The sequence below is a fragment of the Chiloscyllium plagiosum genome, chromosome 15 (genome assembly GCF_004010195.1).
Source record: "Chiloscyllium plagiosum isolate BGI_BamShark_2017 chromosome 15, ASM401019v2, whole genome shotgun sequence".
NCBI classification, from domain to species: Eukaryota; Metazoa; Chordata; class Chondrichthyes; order Orectolobiformes; family Hemiscylliidae; genus Chiloscyllium; species Chiloscyllium plagiosum.
Window position 1 is genome coordinate 62564391 of NC_057724.1, and position 20977 is coordinate 62585367.

Genomic DNA, 20977 nt, shown 5'->3' on the forward strand with positions numbered 1-20977 from the left:
GCTTCAGGCTCACTGCCTTTATTCCTGATGAAGGGCTTTTGCCCGAAACGTCAATTTCGAAGCTCCTTGGATGCTGCCTGAACTGCTGTGATCTTCCAGCACCACTGATCCAGAATCTGGTTTCCAGCATCTGCAATCATTGTTTTTACCATATCCCTCTAAACCCTTCCTTCTTCTAAGAATTCATTCGATCTCTCCTGTCTATACCTGACATATGCTTCCTTTTTTTTAACCGATACCTCAATTTCTCTCATCATCCAGCATTCCCTACACCCACCAGCCTTTCCTTTCACCCTAACAAGAACATAAAGTCTCTGGGCTCTCATTATCTCATTTTTAAAGGCCTCCCATTTTCCAGCCATTCCTTTATCTGCCCAATCAGCTTTTGAAATTGTTGCCTCATACCATCAAAATTAGCCTTCCTCCAATTTAGAACTTCAACTTTTAGATCAGGTCTATCCTTTTCCATCACAATTTTAAAATTAATAGAGTTACAGTCGCTGGCCCCAAAGTGCTCGCCCTCTGCCTTTCCTGTTAAGCCTCTTGCATTCAAGTAAAGGCAATTAAATTTATCAGTCCTACCTTGTTCTCTGTGTCGTGCTAAATTTTACAACCAATCCTCCACGCTGGAAGTTGAAAACCATATCTGTTGAAATTTCCTTTTGGCAGGCCTTCATTATTTACTGTTTGGGAGATGCACTTTCGAGAGGGAACAGTTGCTAAATGAAATGGGGACTAAGTACACGAGTCTGCAATTAGTTATGGTCTGCACAAATCAAAAAAAAAAGGTTGTTTGAAATTTCTTGTTAGTTTATGTCAAGTCAACTTATTTATTCTAATGCTGCTAGCTCATACTTGTACAGTGAAACTGCAACTGTGCAGGGGAAATACTCCCACAGTTATTGTGGCTCAAATAAACACAGCCACACACAAACCATTATCAGGATTACTAATGAAATGTTGGCTTTAATATCCACATGAGAAATATATAATGGAAGAAACGTCATTCTTCAATTATTGCAGAGTTCAGTTCGATGATGCTAAATACCAGTTCTCGGTATGACAGCTTAGGAAGGAAGTAGTAGACAAACAGGAGGCTGGAATAACACAGCAAGCCAGGCAGCATCAGCTGGTGGAAACGTCAACGTTTTGGATATAACTTTGGATATAATCTTCCTGAATACTTTGGATTTCGGCATCTGCAGTTTTTCTTTTGTCTCTAGGAAGGATATAGTGGCTTTGGAATGATGCAGCATGGGTTTAATGAAATTATACATGTCCTCAAAGGGTGATATTGCATAATCCAGTTTCCTAGAATTTTGATGGTAGAGGGTGAGTTGATTGAAGTTTTTAAGATATTAAGGAGTATGGATTACGTATGTGAAGGCTGTGCCTCCTGGTTTGTGCATCCAGAACTAACTAACATAGGTTAAAAATTAGAGCCAGACCTTGTAGGAATGAATTTAAGAAGGATCGAAGTTCAGAACTGTCTTTTGCAATTGACAGTTGATGTTGGGGTCAGTTCAAACTCCAAGACGGATAATTGTGAAGGTATTGAAAGATATGAGGAAAAGACAGGTAATTACAATTAGATCACAGAGCCGCTATGATCTCATTGAACGATGAAACATAGCTGAGAATCCAAATGACCCTCTTGCCATTCCTTCGCTCCTGCTGCAGCTATTAGAACAACATCCCTTTGCAGTTTTAAAGTGAATGGTACTGTACAAACACAAGTTGCTGCATCAAAGTGGGTGCTAGAGTGGGCAGCTGCAATTGAGGTACATATCTGTAGTGAAATAATGCGGATAATAATAAACACGTCCTCAAGCTACTGCAGCTGTTTTTATATTTAAACTAAACAGAGAACAGGTGTTCACATCAAGTGGCTTTGTCTGTCAGTGTTATTCTCTTTTGGAAAGAGCATGCATTAGAATAGCTTTCATGTGAAACTTAAAAAAGCTTCTTTTTGTCATCTTGTTTTCGCATAATTTGTTCAGGTCTGAACAAAGAGACAATGCATTTGTGCTGAGAAATATAATTTTCAGAAAACAATAATTATTTCCGTTGTTTAAACATAAACAAATATAAAAAGCGTATGTGCCAAAATCACTCCTTTACTCACATCTCTTTCCTTGCTCACCTAGAACTAATGGATTGTCTATTGTTATCAGCCATTTATGCAAACTAAGTAATTATATTCCACCGTACTCAAAAGCGGTAGAGTTTATAAACAGCAGGTTCTGGCACACAAGCTGTCTCTAAAATAAAAATAAATACCTGATCATAGGTTGAATGTGCAACTCCGCCTGACAAAAGCTGTTAAAATTCATCCTTTATTTGTTTGGGGAGAAAATAATTCTGACATTTAGTTGCAGTGGGAGTAAGAAAACATAGTGTTAATATTACTGGACTAATAATCCAGAGACCTGGATTAGTGATGTGGAGATGTGAGTTTAAATCTCACCATGGCAGCTGATGAATTTAAATGCAATTCATTTAATAACAAAGCACACAATCAAATTATTATCTAAAAGATTATAGTAAAAATAAAATCATCTGGTTCACTAATGTTGGTTAACCAACTGGCCCATAACAACATGGTTGACTTAAATCATCAGAATGTGTTATCTGTGTGGTTGTCACCAGAATTGCAAAGCAACTGATCCATTTAGGAGTTCAGTAGCAGTAAGAAGGACCCAGGAATACAGCATTAACACATGGGGGTTGTACTCAAAGCATCCTTGAGGAGGTCAAACATCTCACCTCTGTTTTTGTCCTGTGACCAACTAAAATGGAGGCTCATTCTACAAGGTGCCAAAATCATTGAGAACACAAAGAGATAAAGCTGAGGCATCAAAGAGATCGTTTGCCTGATCCTTCTATTATCACTCATTCGACAATCTGCAGATGATGCATTGCACGCATCCACCATCTCTCAATGCATCAAAATGGTATGTTAGCAAGTTACCAATTTCAAAGAAAATCATATCCATCTCAAGATGTCTTCTCTCTCTACAGATGCTGCCAGACCTGTTGAGTTTCTCCAACACTTTATGTTTTCATTTCAGATCTCTGCGGGACTTCGCTTTTTGTACAGAAGCATTCGTCATTGACCCTGAGGGATTTCCTAAGAACAAAGTTAACTCTTAGATCACCTTCTGAAATGGCCTAATAGGCTACTCAGTTATAGGAAAGAAAAGTGAAAATACTGTAACTTAGAGACAAAAACAGAAATTGCTGAAAAAGCTTAGCATCAGTGGAGAGAAATCAGAGTTAATGCTGCGGATCGAGTGATCCTTCCTCAGTTATAGAGATGGGAAATCAATGCGAATTTTTCCAGCAAGACCCACATTCCATGAATGTCTGAAAAACCAGTACAATGAAACACTGGCAATGTTTAAGCAATCACTTTGCACGTGATCAGACTGCAAGATTCATTACAGTGAAAACAGAGTGAAGGGTGAGGGACCATAATCAACAGTGGTTCCAGCATTTTACCTTAGGCTAAGGCTTTCAAAGCCGAACAGTGTGGTGCTGGAAAAACACAGCCGGTCAGGCAGTATCTGAGGAGCAGGAGAATCGACGTTTTAGGCATACGTCCTTCATCAGGAATGAGGCTTGTGGGCCAAGGGGGCTGAGAGATAAATGGGAGAGGGGTGAGGCTGGGGGGGAAGGTAGCTGAGAATGTGATAGGTAGATGAAGGTGGGGGTGAAAGTAATAGGTCAGAGGGGAGGGTGGAGTGGATAGGTGGGAAGGAAGATGGACAGGTAGGACTGTTCAGGGGGGCGGTGCTGAGTTGGAAGATTGGGACAGGGATAAGGTGGGGGGAGGAGAAATGAGGAAACTGGTGAAATCCACATTGGTCATGTGTGGTTGGATTTCAAATAAAATCTGAATTAAAGTACTCAAGATGTATAACTTTTTATATAAATTCAGTTATGTTATTGTCAAATATGTCTTGTACCACATATAATTATTTTATTGGGAGTCTTATTTTCAGCTTCTAGTTTAGTATGACTATTAGAAGATATAAGATGACGATGCAATATTTTCATAAAAAGTTTTTTGGCAAGCTTATGGGATGGCTACCTTCTCTACTTCAAAAAAAACCTTATATCTGAATAACTTGTAAGAATAATTAACTTGAAATCCAATGAAGTTTTCTTTCCCACCTGCCAAATTGAGTAAATTTAACTTTAAATTGTACACTCAGAACAAATTTGCAGCTTAGCTAATCAGCTTGAATAGAGTTATGCACAGTTTGGTTATGAGAAAGTGTGATGCCTCAAGTAAGACAAATAAAATGATAGCCAGAATGTGTCAGATAGAAAGTCCTATTGAAGTAAGGTTGTTACTATACACCTTACTGCTTTACCATGTTCTCAGGGGCAGTTAAGGACAGGCAATCAATACTTGCACAGCCAGTGGCACCCATATCCCATGAATCAAAACATTAAAGGAATGTATGTATAAATTATGTAAATTAGCCTCAACATTTCCAGGCTGAGGAAGTGTAAATATTAAATCCACTGATCATTATCTCTTGATTCTTCTGAAAAATATATAGATATAATGTTTATGAAAGGACAGGTCCAATCTTGCATGAGATGACCTTGTATTTGAATAACTGTTCTTATAAATCCAGTCTAGTTGGAACTGAGTTGTCGAGAGTGCGATGCTGGAAAAGTACAGCAGGTCAGGCAGCAACCGAGGAGCAGCCCTGATGAAGGGCTTATGCCCGAAACGTCAATTCTCCTGCTCCTCATATGCTGCCTGACCTGCTGTGCTTTCCACCACCACACTCTCGAGTCTGATCTCTAGCATCTGCAGTCCTCATCATCCACTAGGAGATGAGTGGTTGTCAAACAGAAGTCACCACAGTGAATTAGCAACATTTGGAGAAGGAAGATGTGGAGTAGGAGGCTTTGGTTTAAATGTATCCTGTACTGATAGTTTGAGAATTCCCTCTGCTGGCTTTGAGTATTCTCAGTGGAATGCATGAAGGCAAGCAGAGCTTGGTTTCTTGTGGGCGTGCAAGTGCATTCAGAAAAGCATACAATATCATGTACAAAATAGGCCTGGAGGAATCTGTGATTATAGTTCTTTTGTACTTACCATTTTAGACATTCTAACACTCTGTGGAGCTGCTTCTGCCTTGTTCCCTAACATTCAAATTGAATAATTTATTTTTCATTCACACAACAGAAACTTACAGAACAAAGAGGAGTACTGCACAGGAAGAAGCCCTTCAGCCCACCAAGACCCTGCCAATGTTTGATGCCTTTCAAAACTAAATCTCTTGTCTCTAGGCAGTCCAAATCCCTATATTCTTTGTATCTGTTAAGATGCCTCTTAAACGTTGCTATTGTACTTGCCTCAACACCTCCTCTCACAGCACAATCCAGGCACTTACCACCTTCTGTATAAAAAATCTTGCCTCTCACATCTCCTTTAGACTTTCCTTTTTTTACCTTAAACATGGTGGGCGGCACGGTGGTACAGTGTTAGCACTGCTGCCTCACAGAGCCAGAGACCTGGGCTCAATTCCTGCCTCAGGTGACTGACTGTGTGGAGTTTGCACATTCTCCCCATGCCTGCGTGGGTGTGTTCCGGTTTCCTCCCACAGTCCAAAAATGTGCAGATTAGGTGAATTGGCCATGCTAAATTGCCCATAGTGTTAGGTGTAGGGGAATGGGTCTGGGTGGGTTGCACTTCGGTGGGTCAATGTGGACTTGTTGGGCTGAAGGGCCTGTTTCCACACTGTAAGTAATTTAATCTAATCATATATCCTGTAGTAATTTAAATTTCTACAATGGGAAAATGACTCCAATGATCTATTCTACCAGCGCTTCTCATAATTTTGTAAACCTCTATCAATCCCTTAAATGAAAATAAACCAAGCTTTTCCAATGTTGTCATAGCTAATACGCCACCCCATACCAGGCAGCACCTTGGAAAACCTTTTCTGTTCCCTCTCCAAAGTCTCCACGTCTTTCTGATCGTGTGGCGACTAGAACTGCATGCAACATCTATTAAATAATTAATGTCTCAGATTTTCTACTAATGTAACAGTATTATTAACCTGTAAATATTTCCCCCCAAACTTGTGATAAGGAGGAGGTATCTCATGAATCTGGACTACTACAGGTTTCTGGATGATTTCTACTGCTGTGAAAATGCTGACTCCCCCTTAACCTCCTTGCTGCATTTTCACATTAAGTTTTAATTAAATTAGTTGGAGAAAGTTAGGACTGGAATTTAATGATGTAAATAGATTTTCAATGATAAGATCAATATTTCTGCAATGTTATTCAACCTTCCTAAACCAGCGAGGGAACAAGTGAATCTCATTTGGAATCTCATTCCTACATGGGTACTTAATTGTTGTTAAGAGATTTTTAAAATTCCCATTTATTTTCATTTTTTTCTTTGCATTCTTTCTCTTCTCTCACAATCCAATCTTTCTTTCTCTCTACTTCTCTTTTGTATATGATTTAACAATAAGGGCTGGATAGGCTTGGCTTGTATCTGAGGGGGTTTACAAGAGTAAGGGGTGCCCAAAGATCCTGATGGGTCTTGCCAGGTTGGATGTGGGAGAATCTAGAATTAAGAGTCATAGTTCAAAAATCAGAGGTCACCCATTTTTGACAGAGATTAGTCAAAGTTCTTTCTCTCAGTGGATTTTGAGTCTTTAGAACCCTTGCTGAAAAGATAGTGGAAGCAGTGTCCTTAAGGCACAGTTGAAGGATTAACAGGGGCAATTGGGAATGCAGACTTGAAGTTCAATCAGATCAACCATGATCTATGAATGGCAATGCAGGCTCAATCAGTTGAATGGCCTCCTCTTGCTCCTTGTTTGAATTTTGCTACAATCCTAGCTGTAAAGATGAGATAAATCAGATTTCATAGGACATGGCCACAGAAATAGGCCATTTGGTGCATGTCATCCATGTTGCTATTTGTGCTCCACTTGACCTTCCTTCCATTTTGACTCAGCTAAATTTACTATGGTAAACTTTTATTCCCCTCTCTTTCATATGCTTTCTTAGCTTCCCTTTAAAAAGGAATGCTAATATGTGTTCACTGCATTTAGTACTGGGTTACTTAAACTTCCAGTTCACCACTTTCTTCCGAAGGCAGTAGCTTGATTTTCAAGTCTAAAAGCATTCACACTGAGATATTTAGAAAATTACTTGGGGGACCATGCACAAGGGAATGCATCAAGGGAGGTGAGTACATTAAGTTGGGGAAACCAAGGGGAAAAAAGCAAGCACTTGTCAGAAACGCAGTTCACAATTTTCTCTGTTGGAAGCTAGGGATCTGAAATAAGAGTCTTGTCCCTTGTTACAAATTAGACTGCATTTTGAGCAAGATAAATTAGTTCGGAGCTTTCACTACATGATTGCTAATGTGGAAAATTAGGCAACCCACAAATAAGAACATGAGAAATAAGAGAAGATATGAGGCTAGTCCCTCAAGTTCCTTGATTCAATAAGATCAAGGATGATTTCTGACCACAATATTATTTTCCTATCTGATCCCCAAATCCTTACCTTCTTCCAGAGGTCCAGACATGAATTGATTGCTGTTGTGAATATGCTCATTGAGTGAGCATTCACAGACTTCTGGTGTAGGGAACTCTAGACAACCTTGAAGTGAAGACATTTCTCCTCAGCTCGGTTTGAAATGCTCAAATCCTTATTCTAAGACTAAGTCCCCTATTTCCAGCCTCTTCAGCCAAGCGAAGCAACCGCACAACATCTAACCCTAGCTTAACTTCTGTTGTTCAGATATTGATAGACTTTATAATTAACATTAGGGTTTTTTTTCAAACAATGTGAACATTTTCTGTAGATTGATGAGAGTTAATATAAATTTGCAAAGGGTAGGTCATACCTGATGAATCTCTGTGAATTTTCTGAAGTGGTCACTAAAGTAGAGGAAAGGGGAAATAATACAAATATTGTTGGTGTGACATTGCAAAAGACATTTGATAAAGTGCCTCACAAGAAATTACAGTCATAGAATCAGAGAGATGTACAACACGGAAACAGACCCGTTGGTCCAACTCGTCCATGCCCACCAGATATCCCAACCTAATCCAGTCCCATTTGCCAGCACTTGGCCCATATCCCTCTAAACCCTTCCTACTCAAATATCCATCCAGATACCTTTAAAATGTTGTAATTGCACCAGCCTGCACCACTTCCTCTGGCAGTTTATTCCATACACGCACTACCCTCTGCGTGAAAAAGTTGCCCCTTAGGTTCCTTTTATATCTTTTCCCTCTCACCCTAAACCTATGACCTCTAGTTCTGGACTCTCCCACCCTACAGAAAAGACTTTGTCTATTTATCCTACCAATGCCCCTCATGATCTTTTGAACCTCTATAAGGTCACCCCTCAGCCTTCGACGCTCCAGGGAAAACAGCCCCAGCCTCTCCCTATACCTCAAATCCTCCAACCCTGGCAACATCCTTGTAAATCTTTTCTGAACACTTACAAATTTCACAAAACCTTTCCAATAGGAAGGAGACCAGAATTGCACATAATATTCCAAACGTGGACTAACCAATGTCCTGTACAGCCGCAACATGACCTCCCAACTCCTGTACTCAATACTCTGACCGATAAAGGAAAGCATACCAAATGCCTTCTTCACTATCCTATCTATCTGCAATTCTACTGTCAAGGAGCTATGAACTTGCACTCCAAGGTGTCTTTGTTCAGCAACACTCCCTCGGACCTTACCATTAAGTGTATAAGATTTGCTTTCCCAAAATGCAGCACCTCACATTTATCTAAATTAAACTCCATCTGCCACCCCTCAGCCCATTGACCCATCTAATTAACATCCCATTGTAACCTGAAATAACCTTCTTCGCTGTCCACTGCATTTCCAATTTTGGTGTCATCTACAAACGTATTAACTCTACCTCCTCTGTTCATTTCCAAATCATTTATATAAATCACGAAAAGTAGTGGACCCAGCACCGATCCTTGTGGCACTCTACTGGTCACAGGCCTCTAGTCTGAAAAACAACCCTCCACCACCATCCTCTGTCTACTAACTTTGAGCCAGTTCTGTATCCAAACGGCTAGTTCTCACTGTATTTCATGAGCTCTAACCTTGCTAACCAGTCTCCCATCGGGAACCTTATCGAGTGCCTTACTGAAGTCCATATGGATCACATCCACCACTCTTCCCTTATTAATCCTCTTTGTTGCTTTTTCAAAAACCTCAAATCAAGTTTGTGAGACATGATTTCCCACACACAAAGCCATGTTGACTATCCCTAATCAGTCCTTGCTTTTCCAAATACATGTAAATCTTGTCCCTCAGGATTCCCTCCAAAAACTTACCCACAGCCAACGTCAGGATCACTGGTCTATAGTTCCCTGGCTAGTCCTTCTCACCTTTTTAAAATAGTGGTACCGCATTAGCCAACCTCCAGTTTTCTGGCACCTTACCTGTGACTAGTGATGATACAAATTGTTAGTAAATGTTGAAGCTCATGGAATTGAAGGTACACTTTTGTCCATGGAGGGAAATTGGTTGAGCAATAGAGCACAAAGAGGTAGAAACATCCGTTGGTAGCCTAACTGATGTAAGGAGAAAGTGAGGTCTGCAGATGCTGGAGATCAAAGTTGAAACTTTATTGCTGGAACAGCACAGCAGGTCAGGCAGCATCCAGGGAACAGGAGATTCGACGTTTCGGGCACAGGCCCTGAAGAAGGGCCTGTGCCCGAAACGTCGAATCTCCTGTTCCCTGGATGCTGCCTGACCTGCTGTGCTGTTCCAGCAATAAAGTTTCAACTAACTGATGTAAGCTGTATTGTAGACCCTCAACTATTTACTGCATATATCAATTATCTTTTTTTAAAAAAGGTGACTATTTATATTTATGAGGGTAGTGCAGTTGATGTGATTGATATGAACTTCATTAAGGCTATTGACAAGGTCCCACATAGAAGGCCACTCCAAAGAGCACATTGGATTAAAGGCATGTTGGCAAACTGGACCCAAACTCGACTTATAACTAGGGGGCAAAGGGCATTGGTGGAGGGTTGTTTTCTTCATTGAAAGCCTATGACCAGCAGTATACCACAGTGATTGGTGCTGAGACCTTTGCTGTTTGCTATTTACATTAACAACTTGGATGTGAATGTACAAGGTATAATTACTACATTTTCAGGTGACACAAAAATTGGCATTGTTGTAATGGTGAGGAGGATGCTGTTTGGCTAAAGTCTGATATTGATCAACTTGTAAATTGGGCAGAACAATGGCAGATGGAATTTAATCCTGATTAATGTGAGTTGATGCATTTTGAGAAGTCTAATAAGGGAAGGGTTCACACATGAATGGTAGGTCCATATGGAGCATCGAGGGACCTTGACGTCCAAGTCCACAGATTCCTGAAGGTACCAGCGCAGGTAGATACAATGGTGAAGAAGCGTTGCAGGATGCTTGACTTCGTTCGCCAAAGCATAGAATATAGCAGTAGCAATTTCTTGTTACAACTTTTTAAAACATTGGTTCGGCCACAGATGGAATAGTGTGTGCAATTCTTGTCCTCACATTATAGGAAGGAAATGTTTGCACTGGACAGAGTGAAGAGGAGATTCATCAGGATTGTGCCTGGGATGAAAAGTCTCAGTTATGAGGAGAGACTTGGTAGGCTCAGTTTGTTTTTGCGAGGACAGAGAAGACTGAGGGGGGCATCTGATTGCAGTATACAAACTTACGCCAGGCAAAGATAGCGAATATCATGAAAATCATTCCCCCATGACAGACATGTCTAAGACCAGATAGCTTATGTTTAAGGTAAGGAATAAGTTGTTCACATGAGATTTCAGGAAAATGTTTTTCACCCAGAGGGTAGAAATATGGAACAACACTGCAGAAGAATCTTGATGAGCACATAAAATGCCAGGGCATAGTGGACTATGGGCCAAGTGCAAGTAAATGAGATTAGCACAGTTTGGTACTTATTGGTTGGTACAGACATGGTGGGCAGAAGGGCCTGTTTCTATGCTGTGTGGATCTGTGATAGGATAGAGAAACATGTACCCATGTCTGAAAATTTAACACAACTTCTTCTGGGGGTGCCAGGCATTCATCAGCAAGATGCTCTGTGCTTGGTCACACACTGTATGCTGAGGCAATGGAACCCTTTGTAGCTTCAGTGCAAGTTCTCATTGAGATATCAGACCCTTACAGCCACATGTACGAGGTTGGCTGTTCCTTGAGTCACTGGGAATACTGCTACCCTCGCAAAGGTATGTACCTTCTCTTTCTGTTCCACTCCAATAACTTATGAGTTGTTTTACTCAGCAGTCAGTATTTCAGATGTAGTGCAGGTATGTAAGGGAGAATGATGCCACTCAAGCTGAGTTGCCAAGGCTGTCTTGAATTCATAACAGTCAGACACAGCACAGTATCAGTTCACCGCTTATATAACCTGCTAATGTAATCCAGGCCCAATGATCTTTATCACCATCAAGGAGATGTCATCTTTTTAAGTAACACTCTATAGGAAGTACAGTTCTTACAGGGTTAGCCGAGGTCAGCTGCAATAAAGATACGATCACCACTTTCTGGTGAGCTCTCTGTCAAATTCTGAATTAATTGATTTCTCTATACTTCACTCAGATTCAGAAGGGTTTGGTTTGATGTAAACTGGGCTTATGGTTTGTTTAGGTCAACAACTGTATCTTCTGAAAATCTGGTTGTGTTGCTCAAGGTGTAATCTCAATGACAGTGGGGAAGTGGAAATCAAAAAAATGTGTGTGAGGGGACATTTCCTTTGTGTGCTGCTTGTATTCAGATTGCAAACATGTTTCTGAATACATTCTTGAAGTACAGAGGAGCATTCAAATAAAAGCTGTCTGTAAAGATTCAGTTCCATTCTCCAGTTTCTCCAGCCCTGTCATATGCTTTCAATAATGCTACCTTACAAACCAACATTTCTGACCTGTCTTCCTTTCCCCTTAACCAAGGATTCCCACCTAGCCTGAATGATATCCTTACTTGGTCTAGCCTGCATGTGACTGCAGTATGGTTGAATCTGGAATGGATAAGCAAGCCCTCAGTTCAAAAGCATTTAGAGATGGACAACAAATGCTGCTTTGCCAGGAACACCTGCAATCCATGAAGATACCGAGAAAATAAACATTATTTCTTCACACTTTGACGGCTGAGGTTGGAAATCATAGAATCTTGTATATTTAAACATCTTAAATGCCATTGTTTTCTCCAATATTACTCTTTATTGCATTAAGTTCAGTACGTCTTGTCACTCTAATTGTGGATAGAATCTGAAGACATACAGTTTTGGATCACACAGTGGCTCAATGCCAGGGAGCTGGGTTCAATTCCACCCTTGGCCAACTATCTGTATGGAGTTTGCACGTTCTCCTGTAACTGCATGGCTTTCCTCCAAATGCTCTAGTTTTCTCCCACAGTCCAAAAATGTATAGGTTAGGTAGATTGGATATGCAAAATTGCCCCATAGTGTCCAGAGATGTGTAGGCTAGAGGGATTAGCCACGATAAAGTGGGGTTTATGAGGATAGGGTGGGAGACTGGGTCTGAGTGAGGTTGCTCTTCAATGGGTCTGTGCAGACTCGCTAGGCTGAATGGCCTCTTTCTGCACTGTAGACATTCTAGAAGTGAAGTTAACCATTATAGTAGATACAAATTTTGGCACCAGCTTGGTGTCTTTGAAATGGCAGTTCATAAAACTACCTGAACACCTTGTGGGTTTAATGTTTCCATTTTCACTGAAAACAAAAGAGTTCTGTTATTTTCCATGAGCAACAAAATGCTGAAGAATACTGAAAGGACAGAAAAGCATGTCCTGCAAATGTAACTTTATTGCCTGGCAGCATTTGTGAAGAAAAATCAAAATTAACGTTTCAAGTCCAAGGAACCCTTCCTCAGAATGGTCACTGAACCTGAAACATTAACTCTGATTTCTCTTCGCAGATACTGCCAGACCTGCGGAGCTTTTCCAGCAAATTTTGTTTTTATTTCGGATTCACAGCATCTGCAGTTCTTTAAGGATTTTTAAAAACGTTATTGCCTATTTGATCATGTGACAACAAGATGGAAGCCTGATCCTGTCCTCACCTGAGCTTGCACTTCATAACACAGGCCACTGGATAGTGATTACACATAGAAAATTTGGGTACTTGTCTTCCTCCACAGCCAACATAACATGTAGCTGATTCCGACAGCTTACTCCTGTCAGGAATGGGATGGAGGAAGGCTGCAAACTGCTCTATTTACACTTGCAATAATATTCTTGGTCTTGTTGTATTGCTAAAGAACATTCACAGAGTCTTCTGAGGTAAAGAAAGCATTAAGTTTTTGTTTTAAAAATCCTACTATGGCTTCACCTTTCCACAAGATCATGTGACACTACAGAACTTCCTGTTATGATATATGTTGTGTCTCAGTAACATATCATATAGTCAGACTTAAACACTCACACTACAATGGGCATGGACTTTGCATGATCATCCACCCTGTTTTAGGCAGCAAGTTACTTAGATAATGTTAACTAGCTCAGTTGGCTGGATCGCTGGTTTGTGGTGTAGGGTAATGCTAACAGTATGGGTTCAATTCCTGCACCAAAAGAGGTTACTTTGAAGGACTCTCCTTTGCAACCTTTCCCTTTGTTGAGATGTACTGACCGTCAGGTCAAACTAACACCAAGGTCAGGATTAAAATGGTGCTGGAGAAGCACAGCAGGTCAGGCAGCATCTGAGGAGCAGGAAAACTCGATGTTTTGGGCAAAGACTCTTCATCAGGAATCTTGACTCTAATCTCCAGCACCTGCAGTACCCACTTCCATTTGGTTGATTTTAAACTACTTCCAGTTATCTACCTCATGAGATAGCAGCCCTATGGTCTGGTAAGACTATGGCAAATTTAATATATTAACAGCGATTCTATAAAAGGAAGGTTGGACCCTTCTTCCCCAAGCCAAGCATTTCTGCGGTATTTACGAGCATAATCAAAGGTTTTCTGAAAGGATTGCTTCACTTTTCACTCATAAAATGGCCCAAGAAAGTTTTCTAATGATTCTTGTTGCAGACAGGTATTGGCCTCTCTCCATCACTTGTCCTTTAAGAAACAACTTCTGGTTTGATTCCAGTGGGATTCCTATCCTATTCCTCCACCAGCTGGAATGACAATCTGCCTGATACACTGATTGCAGCCAGTGCCAGCGACCAGATGAGTCCCATCCCAAAGAATGCACAATCCAGTAAGAAGGACTTCAATTGTACAGCAAGGATGCACACCCCATCTGCCCAAGACCTGCTCCAAGTGAAAATTTATCTAACTGCAGGTTCCAAATGCCATTTTAGCTGTGATCAATACCACACTCACTAACCCACTGAGCTATTGATCAAATGATGAATTGAGAATTATAAAATAACTACTTTGGAAAAAAGAGAAGCTTTTATGTTGCAAATTATTTTTAAATTCAATCCTAAATGATTTCTTATATACGTGTATGCATTTTACATTTATGAATATATTCACAAGTAAACATTTGTCAATTAAAATGTTTCTTATTTAATTTACATGTCTTTAAAGTGACAAATTAATTAATTCAATGTTGAATTAATTTGCAAGCTAATTTCCAAAATTAATTAATTCTGCATAACTTGAGATTGGCCTTGAAAGTGCTCCATACGGTATATCAATCCAATGGACAAGTGAAGTGTATTTGAATTTCTAATGCAACTGGTTGGTAAGAACAGATTTTAATTATCAGCTGACCATTTACTAAATGATTAGATTCCCTACAGTAGGGAAACAGGCCCTTCAGCCCAACAAGTCCACACTGACCCTCTGAAGAGTAACCCACCCAGCCCCATTCCCCCACTCCATATTTACCCCTGACTAATGCACCTAACACTATGGGCAAATTAGCATGGGCAAATTAGCATGGCCAATTCACTTGACCTGCACATCTTTGGATTGTGGGAGGAAACCGGAGCATCCGGAGGAAACCATGCAGAGAACGTGCAAACTCCACACAGACAATCACCCGAGGCGGAAATTGAACCCGGAGGCAGCAGTGCTAACCACTAAACCACCGTGCCGCCCCCAATTAACCAATGAAGTGAACGCAGCGCTTACTCCATCCCTGGGTTGTCTCGAACCACCAACCTTTCAGTCAACAGCCGAATGCACTGACCAATTGTGCCACAGAGATTGGCACAATTAAAAGTCAGTAGACCAGCATAACCAGGAGAAAAAGTGTTCAATAACCCAGACATATAAAATAATAGTGTATATTCTTTTTACAATTGAACTGTGAATTACGTAAGTTACAAAAGTCACTGAACTGATTTAAAAAAGAAACAACCTGGGCTTTGCGAAGCACCACTTGGTGGATCTCATTTTCTTTCTTATTTCGCTCCGCACACACACATGGATCTGGAGATCTCATTTACACTCATTGATTTTCTCAATTTCCCTATCTCTTCGCTTATCAGATTTGGTTAGTCCACAGTGAGGCTTCCACCCTTTATATCCCAAGGACATATGTTGATTTCCTTCAAGCAGTTAGGTTTGAAGTATTGCATGTTGAGATGTACTTTGCCGAGTCTTTCTGTCAGTCTCATATCCTTTCCTTTCCTGGCCTCTAGGCACGGACTCAGGTTATAGCTACATCCAAGCGACTGTCTGGATGGAGTTTGCACATTCTCCCCATTTCCTCCAGGTGCTCCAGTTTTCTCCCACAGTCCAAAGATGTGCAGGTCATGTGAATTGGCCATACTAAATTGCCCATTGTGTTAGGTAAATATAGGGTAGTGGGATGTGTCTGAGTGGGTTGCTCTTTGGAGGGTCGGTGTGGACTGGTTGGGCCGAAGGGCCTGTTTCCACGCTGTAGGGAATCCAATCTAATCTAATCAGATGCTTTTCACAAACCTGTCCAAGTCCCAATGCTTCAAGTGTGAGCTGAAAATGAGGTGTTAGTTATGAATGGCATCACAATTTCATTCTGTATTCACAAACAACAGGAGGAGCAATTTAATGGTTTGTGGTTGAAGCAGTTGCATTCTCATCTTTGAGTTGGAAATTTGTGGGGTCACGCTGTGTTTCAGAAACTCAAACACATTAGCTGGGCTGACACTGCAGCACAATACTGAAGGAATGCTACATTAACATAGCTGTATTTGACAGAGGCACATTTTGCCCACTTTGGTGGAAGCAGAACATCTCTTGGCACTATTTTAAAGAGGAGCTGGGAATTTGCTCTGGTTTGCTGTCCACACTCACAACAATACCACAACCAGTTTCTGTGCAAGCTAGCAACCTACATAATAATCACCATGGGGAACTGTCTTCCCAAGATCTTTGTCCAGCAAAGGTTGGAAGAAACTATCTTCCATCTGTTACTTGCAAGTTATTGGGCAGCAAGAGGTTCAGCACATGTACTAACAGTCCCCTCAATGCAAACACTATGCAACTCTAATCTAGAGGGATGGTGACTTAGAGAGTGACTGAGAGTTCTCTACTGAGCAATCATTTTAAGCATTTGTGATAGTACAACCAAGTAAAAGTTTAGTGCGATGGTTTTGTTACTTGCCAGAAAACTCAGGGCAGGAACTTGGAGGAGGAAATGTGAATTTATTTGGCCCACCAGAAGTTAGTGATGTGGTGGTGGGCAGGCGTAAGTGTGTGTGGAGGATGGGGAGCATTGGTTGAGGGGGATTGGTTGGTGGTGGCTTGCCTATAGTGCATGGACTTTATGGAAATGAAGAATTGATGTTTAAACTCCATAGCGTTGCATGTAACATCAACCACAGGTTCTCCATATGGATATCAGGCTGGTCGATAAATTTTGCTTCAGATGTAGTGGGAGATTTGAGCACTGATAAGTGTGGGATGGGATGGGCTGGAGGGTATACAAGATTTCCAATCGTGGGCACAGACAGTATTCATTTTTCTTCTATTTGTTCATGGCACAGGGCATCGATGGCTAGAACAGACTTCATTGCCTGTCCCTAATGGGAAGGTGATGGCCTAGTGGTATTATCACTGGACTGTTAGTCCAGAGACTCAGGGCACGTTCTGGGGATCTGGATTCGAAGCCTGCTACGGCAGATTGTGGAATTTGAATTCAACAAAATTCTGGAATTGAAAGTCGAATGATGACCATAAATCGTTTGTTGGAAAAACCCATTTGGTTCTCTAATCTCCTTGAGGGAAGGAAACTGCCATCTTTACCTGGTCTGGCCTACATGTGACTCCAGACCCACAGCAATGTAGATGATTCTTAACTGCCCTGTTGGCAATTAGGGATGGGCAATAAATGCTGGCTTTGTCAGCGACACCCTCATCCTGTGAATGAATAGAAATGAATTGTCCTGGGAAGATGGTGATGAGCTGCCTTCTTGAACCGCTGCAGTCCTTGGGATGCAGGAACATCCACAGTGCTGTTAAGAAAAGTGTTCCATGATTTTGACTTAGTGACAGTGAGGGAACAACAATATAGTTTCACATCAGGGTAGTGTGCGGTTTGGGGCAGTCTTTCAGGTGATGGCATTCAGTGCACCAGCTGCCTTCATCCTCTGGCAGGAGAATGTATTTTTGAAGGAGTCTGGGGGTGAGTTGTTATTGTGCATCACGTACATGGTAAACACTACTTCACTCCACCAGTGTGAAGGGAATGAACTTTGCAAGTTGTGGGTGTGGTGCCAAACATGTGGGCTGCTTTGTCCTGGATGGTGTCAAGCTTCTTGAATGCTGTTGTAGCTGCACCCATGCAGGCAACTAGCTCAAAGGTAGAAGACAGAGGATGGTGGTGGAGGGTTGTTTTTCAGACTGGAGGCCTGTGATCAGTGGAGTGTCACAAGGATCGGTGCTGGGCCCTCTACTTTTTGTCACTGACATAAATGATTTGAATGCGAGCATAAGAGGTACAATTAGTAAGTTTGCAGATGACACCAAAATTGGAGGTGTACTGGACACTGAAGAGGGTTACCTCAGATTACAACAGGATCTTGACCAGATGGGCCAATGGGCTGAGAAGTGGCAGGTGGAGTTTAATTCAGATAAATGTGAGCTGGTGCATTTTGGGAAAGCAAATCTTCGCAGGACTTATACACTTAATGCTAAGTTCCTAGGGAGGGTTGCTGAACAAAGAGACCTTGGAGTGCAGGTTCATAGCTCCTTGAAAGTGGAGTCGGAGGTAGATAGGATAGTGAAGAAGGCGTTTGATATGCTTTCCTTTATTGGTCAGAGTATTGAGTACAGGAGTTGGGAGGTCATGTTGCGGCTGTACAGACATTCGTTAGGCCACTGTTGGAATATTGCATGCGATTCTGGTGTCCTTCCTATTGGAAAGATGTTGTGAAACTTGAAAGGGTTCAGAAAAGATTTACAAGGATGTTGCCAGGGCTGGAGGATTTGAGGAGAGGCTGAACAGGCTGGGGCTGTTTTCCCTGGAGTGTCGGACGCTGAGGGGTGTCCCTATAGAGGTTTACAAAATTATGAGGGGCATAGATAGGGTAAATAGGCAAAGTCTTTTTCCCTGGGGTCAGGGAGTCCAGAACTAGAGGGCATAGGTTTAGAGTGAGAGCGGAAAGATATAAAAGAGACCTACGGGGCAACCTTTTCACACAGAGGATGATACATGCATGGAATGAGCTGCCAGAGGAAGTGGTGGAGGCTGGTACAATTGCAACACTTAAAAGGCATTTGGATAGGTATATGAATAGGAAGGGTTTGGAGGGATTGGGCTGAGTGCTGGCATGTGGGTCTAGGTTGGGTTGGGATATCTGGTCGGCATGGGAGGGTTGGTCCAAAGGGTCTGTTTCCATGCAGTACATCTCTATGACTCTATGACTCTATAAGTGCTGCCACATTAGCCTGCCCTTAATTGGACATCACCTCCATTTTGATCTCTGCTGATCTCCTAACAACAATATTATTCCCTCTTTGCAACTCCGAAAGTCTTCACTGATGTTTCTTATCCTGCGCCCTCAGATCAATCCACACATGCATATCCCTGCCGACACCAAATTGACTGCAGCACTTCAAGAAGGCAGTTCACCTCCATGTTCTCAAGGGCAACTAGAGACAGGCAAGAAATGCTGGCTCAGCCAGTGATGCCTATGTCCCACAAGAGAACTAAAAAGAAATCCTCCTCCAGACCTTAATTACCCAACCCCACTAAAGGTAGCATTTATAGGGTCATAGGGTCATACAGCAAGGATACAGACTCTTCAATCCAACCAATCCATGCCGATCATAATCCCAAACTAAACTAGTCCCAACTGCCTGTGCATGGCTCATATCCCTCCAAACATTTCTAGTTATGTACTTATCCAAATGCTTTTTAAATGTTGTATCAGTACCTGCATCCACCACTTCCTCTGGAAGTTCATGCCACACACAAGCCACACTCTGTACAAACAAATTCTCCCTCATGTCTTTTTCAAAATCTTTCTCCTTTCACCTTAAAAATATGCCCCCGGTCTTGAAATCTTCTAGTCTATGGAACAAAAACATCGGCCTTTCACCTTATCTATACCCCTAATGATTTTATAAACCTCTGTAAGGTCACCTCTCAACCTCTTATGCTCCAGTGAAAAAGGTCTCAGCCTATCCAACCTCTCCTTATAACTCAAGGAGATGTTCACTGATGATTATACAGTGTTCAGCACCATTGACACCACTTCACAGGTATAAAGCAGGCCATACGCAGCACCATCTGGGCAAAATCTGGGTGGGATGGTGGCAGAGTGGTTAGCGCTGCTGCCACACAGCACGAGGGACCCAGGTTCAATTCCTGCCCTGGGTGATTGTTGAGTTTGCACATTCTTCCCATGTCTGTGTGGGTTTCCTCTGGGTGCTCTAGTTTCCTCCCACAATCCAAAGATCTGCAGGTCAGGTGAATTGGTCATGCGAAATTGCCCATAGTAAGGGGTGAATATGGGGAATGGGTGGGTTACTCTTCGGTAGATCGGTGTGGACTTGTTGGGCTGAAGGGCCTGTTTCCACACTGTAGGGAATTAATCTAATCTAAAATAGTCTGCGAATGGAGAATAACATTCGCAGCACACAATTTGCCTGGCAATAACTATCTCCAATGAGAGAAAGCAACTTTCTCCACTCACCATCCAATAGTATTGCCATTGCTGAATTGCCCACTAACTGGGCATAACCATTGATGAGAAATTGAAGTGAACCAGCCATATTCACATTGTGGCCAAAGAGCTGATCAGAGTTTAGGAATTTTGTAGGAAGTAACCCACCCGCTGACTCTCCTCATGTCTGTATACCGCTTATAAGGCAAAGTCAGGAGCATAGAGTCATAGAGATGTACAGCATGGAAACAGACCCTTTGGTCCAAACCGTCCATGCTGACCAGATATCCCAACCCAACCTAGACCCATCTGCCAGCACCGGGCCCAATCCCTCCAAACCCTTCCTATTCATATGCCCATCCAAATGCCTCTTAAATGTTGCCATTGTACAAGCCTCCACCACTTCCTCTGGCAGCTCATTCCATACACGTATCATCCTCTGTGAAAAGGTTGCCCCGTAGGTCTCTTTTATATCTTTCCCCTCTCACTCTAAACCTATGCCCTCTAGTTCTGGACTCCCTGACCCCAGGGAAAAAGACTTTGCCTATTTACCCTATCCATGCCCCTCATAATTTTGTAAACCTCTATAGGGACACCCCTCAGCGTCCGACACTCCAGGGAAAACAGCCCCAGCCTGTTCAGCCTCTCCTCAAATCCTCCAGCCCTGGCAACATTCTTGTAAATCTTTTCTGAACCCTTTCAAGTTTCACAACATCTTTCCAATAGGAAGGAGACCAGAATTGCACGCAATATTCCAACAGTGGCCTAACAAATGTTCTGTACAGCCGCAACATGACCTCCCAACTCCTGTACTCAATACTCTGACCAATAAAGGAAAGCATATCAAACGCCT

The 20977-nt window shown here is 41.8% G+C and overlaps 1 protein-coding gene and 1 non-coding gene across 3 annotated transcripts in view; both read right to left on the minus strand.

Moving 5' to 3' along the window:
• Positions 1-20977, minus strand: part of nalf2 (NALCN channel auxiliary factor 2) — a 447747-nt gene that overhangs the window by 178892 nt on the left and 247878 nt on the right. The window lies entirely within an intron of this gene.
• trnan-guu lies at positions 15166-15239 on the minus strand. The gene has a single exon. It is a non-coding gene; the product is annotated as a tRNA-Asn (tRNA).